This window comes from Dipodomys ordii, unplaced genomic scaffold (assembly GCF_000151885.1).
Source record: "Dipodomys ordii isolate 6190 unplaced genomic scaffold, Dord_2.0 Scaffold49, whole genome shotgun sequence".
Taxonomy (NCBI): domain Eukaryota; kingdom Metazoa; phylum Chordata; class Mammalia; order Rodentia; family Heteromyidae; genus Dipodomys; species Dipodomys ordii.
In genome coordinates, this window is record NW_012267265.1 from 485,974 (window position 1) to 490,147 (window position 4,174).

The 4,174-nt window shown below is 36.9% G+C and overlaps 1 protein-coding gene and 1 pseudogene across 2 annotated transcripts in view; one reads left to right on the plus strand and one right to left on the minus strand.

The window, feature by feature from the left end:
* Positions 1–4,174, plus strand: part of LOC105988431 — a 496,910-nt pseudogene that overhangs the window by 482,437 nt on the left and 10,299 nt on the right.
* LOC105988501 (UDP-glucuronosyltransferase 2B15-like) overlaps positions 1–4,174 on the minus strand; it is a 34,854-nt gene that overhangs the window by 29,040 nt on the left and 1,640 nt on the right. The window lies entirely within an intron of this gene.

A 4,174-nucleotide genomic window follows, 5' to 3' on the forward strand; every position in this document is an offset into this window, starting at 1 on the left:
TCTCTCTTTCTCTGTCTCTCTCTCCACCCTTCTTTCCTTCCTTCCTTCCTTCCTTCCTTCCTTCCTTCCTTCCTTCCTTCCTTCCTTCCTTCCTTTCTTCCTTTGTTTCTGTGTGTATGTCAGTCTTGAGGCTTAAATTCATGGCTCAGGCACTGTCCCTGAGCTCTTTTTGCTTCAGACTAGTGTTCAACAACCTTGACTAACAGCTCTACTCCAAGTTTTCTTGTCGATAGAAGTCTCTTTGACTTTCCTTCCCAGGTTGGCTGTGAGCTGAGATTTTCAGATATCTGTTCCCAAAGTGATTAGGATTTTGGCCATGAGCCACCAGCAGCCAGAATGATAATTCTAAAAGAGTGCTGTAAAGTTTTACTATATGTGAAAATCAATAATCATGGCACTCATTCAACTATTTAAACCTATCTTGTGCCAGGCAGAAGTAATACTCCTTAATTGATTTCCTTTTTTCCCTGCAGTTTGCTTTGTGGACTGTGTTCTGAGCTCAGACTGTGACAGCAGCGTCTTAACAGTGAGTTTTTGGGATCTTTTGAAATATTAAATGTTTTCTAAAATTGCTTCACAATTACTTTTATGTGTTATAATTCAAGAATAAGGAAAAATATAATATAAATTTAGGGTCTCATATATTCACTGTCAATGACTCAAAGAAGCTAGATTTAATAAATTGTTGAGACACATTACAGCAAAAACAGGAGGTCCTCTTCAACCTTTGAGTCTCTAGTTATCTTGCAAAACAGAAAATAAGAAAATAATCTGAATTTCAAGAGGGATTTACAATGTATTTTCTTCATGGTACTAAGCACAAAACATCCACATTGCTGAACAAAGTGACCAGATCCACCTTTGCCTTTACCTACACTAAGTTATGTAGAGTGTCAGTTCAGGAGACCACAATTTTCTTTGTTCATGAAAATATGACTCACCAACAGTATACAATGCACAATCTGCAACTCTTCCACCCAGGGAAGGCCACGTTCAGTAATTTTCCACTTCTTTTGTAATTGGCTATCTTGATGCAAATCTTCAGTTCCCTTTATTCTCACTTCTTCACTCCCTGCTACTCAGTTTTGATGTTTATGAAAATCTTAGTTGGCTTTGTCTCAGCAGAAGTTAGTTTCAGTTGTTGTCAACTCCCTCCCATATTTCAATGGATTGAAAAAAGTCTGTCATTTCTTATAACCTTACTTTCTCTCTCTTATTTTGGACACACATGAAGAACCCATTTAAACATATTTAATTAAAATATTCCCTTTTTGGAAATGCACAGTATAATGTTGGGTCTTATGCTTATCTCAAATTAATAGGTTCAATTTCCGTAAGTCCTAGTTCATTTACTTATACTAACATACATAAACAAGTAAAGTGAAATTTTTTGAGGAAATGTGAAATTAGAATTGTACATTACTTCATGTTTGATCAGGAGTAAGATCCATTTGAAAATCCAGAAGGTATTAGTTTGGTAACATATGGACAAGAATCTCTCTCACTTTATTATGCTCTTAGTCCATTCCCTGGAATATTGAAAGCTCTACTTCTTTTTCTTCTTTCTCATCTTAAAATCCTTTTGGCAAACAAGCAAGCAACAATTTAAGAGAAGGAAAATAACAGTGGCCACACAGGCCAGTATGAATCTGATGACATCCAGAGAGTGGTACTCGTACCAGGTGAGGTTGTGGGAAAGTGGCCTCAGATGCTTGGCTCCTTTGTGGCACATGACAAATTCAATCCAGAAGACAGCTCGATCCAGTGGCTTCATAGGCTGATCATGGTGAATAGTTGACAACCACATAGCATTCTTCTTATAGCTAAAGGTAAATCAAATTGATGTAAGAATATCAAATGAACTAGAAAAATGATATTGAAAGATTTCCATAGGTGGTAAAAATGTTGAAGAGAAAAAAATGATTTTCTTTTGCTCTATTTTTAAACATCTTAGTGTGAAAGGTAAGAGCTTTTTAATGACACTAGGTTTAGCCATTGAAGAAATCTTGCTAAATTCAAGAATTTTTAAGTAGAAAGTAGAATCAGTTCAATTTCAAAGGCAGAAGAAAAGCTTAATTCATTCAGTAAGCAATTATTAATGCACCTGTTGTTCAAAGTTCAGTTACAGCTATATTTTAGATATGAGACCCTTGTCCAGTTATATGGCTAGTGAATAAAAGACCCTGAATACCAAAATAATCTTTAGCAGAAAGAATGGTTCTGGAGGAATAACAACCAGACTTCAAACTGTACTACAAAGCCATAGTAATCAAAACAGCTTGGTACTGGCACAAGAACAGATCTGAATACCAATAGAACAGAAGAGAAGGCCCAGAAATGAACCCACAGACCTGTAGCCACCAATCTTTGAAAACCGAGCCAAAAAACAGAATTGAAGAAAGACAGTCTCTTCAATAAATAGTGCTGGAAAAATTGGTTAAATACCTGTAGAAAAGTAAAATTAGATCCTTCTGTAACACCCTGCACCAGAATCACCTCCAAATGGATCAAAGGCCTGGAAATAAAAGCAGACACCCTGAAAACATTACAGGAAGGAATAGGAGAAACTCTAGGGCTCCTTGGCACAGGTCAAAATTTCCTTAATAAAGACCCAGAAACACAACAAATCAAAGAAAGGTTGGACAAATGGGATTGCATGAAACTGCAGAGCTTCTGCATGGCCAAGGACATAGCTAGTAAGATCAATAGAAAGCACACAGACTGGGAGAAGATCTTCACTAGCTATACAAAAGACAAGTGTCTCATATATAAAATATACTTAGAACTCAAAAAATAAGCCCTCCAAAAACAAATCCTCAGAGAAGCAACCACTCCATCAGCAAGTGGGCTAAAGACTTAAATAGAGACTTCTCTGAAGAGGAAATAACAATGGCCAATAGACCCATGAAGTAATTCTCAAATTCTCTGGCCAGAAAAGAAATGAAAATCAAGACAATATTGAGATTCCACCTCACCCCAATTAGAATGTCTATAAACAAGAACACTAAGAACAACAGATGATGGAGGGGATGTGTCCAAAAGTGAACACTACTGCATTGTTGATGGGAGTATAAACTTGTTCAACCACTTTGGAAAGCAGTATGGAGGTTCTACAAAGAACTGCACATAGAACCCCCCCCAATGACCCAGCAATCCCACATCTCTGCATTTACCCAAATGATCACAAACCAAGCCATACTAAAGTTACCAGCACAATTATGGGTATCACAGCATTATTCACCATAGCTAAGATATGGAACCAACCCAGATGCCCTTCAGTAGATGAGTGGATCAAGAAAATGTGATCTATATATAGTGGAATTCTAAGCTTCCATCAGAAAGAACAACACTGCCCCATTTGTTAGGAAATAGAAAGACTTGGAAAAATATTAAGTGAAGTAACACAGTCCTAAAGAAATTTAGGTCCCATGGTTTCCCTTATTTGCAATAATTAGTATACATATAGGATAATCTTGCCAATGAGCTGAAAAGCTTAGCTTAAAAGCCATATACAATGATCATATAGGATGATGCTAAGTGAAATGAACCCCAAGATATGGACATAAGAGGTCTGTGTTAATAATTATTGTTTTCAATGTACCATGTGATTTTACTTTTTGTTGTTGTTTCCTTTGTATGTTCTTTCCCCTATAGCATATCCCCTGTTGTTAATGTACTTGATTTTGGTACATTGCATCTTGTATATACATATGTCTAATCTGGGGAGGAGAAGAGGAATAACAAAATACTGACACAGGGACACAAGTAGACCCATTGCATCAGGGTTGATTCCATATCTTAGCTACGGTTAATAATGCTGAAATAAACATAGTTGTGCTGGTAGCTTTAGTGTGGTCTTGTTTGTGACCATTCGGATAAATTCCCAAAAGTGGAATTGGTGGGTCATAGAGGAGCTCTATGTGGAGTCTTTTGAGGAACCTCAATAATACTTTTCAATGTGGTTGAACAAGTTTACACTCCAACCAACAGTGCAGTAGGATTCCCTTCTGTCCACATCTCCTCTAGCATCTGTTGTTATTAGAGTTCTTGATTATAGCCATTCTAACTGGGGTGAGGTGGTATCTCAATGTTGTTTTGATTTGCATTTCTTTTATGCTAGAGAGGTTGAGCATTTCTTCATGTGTCTATTGGCCATCATTCTTTCCACTTCAGA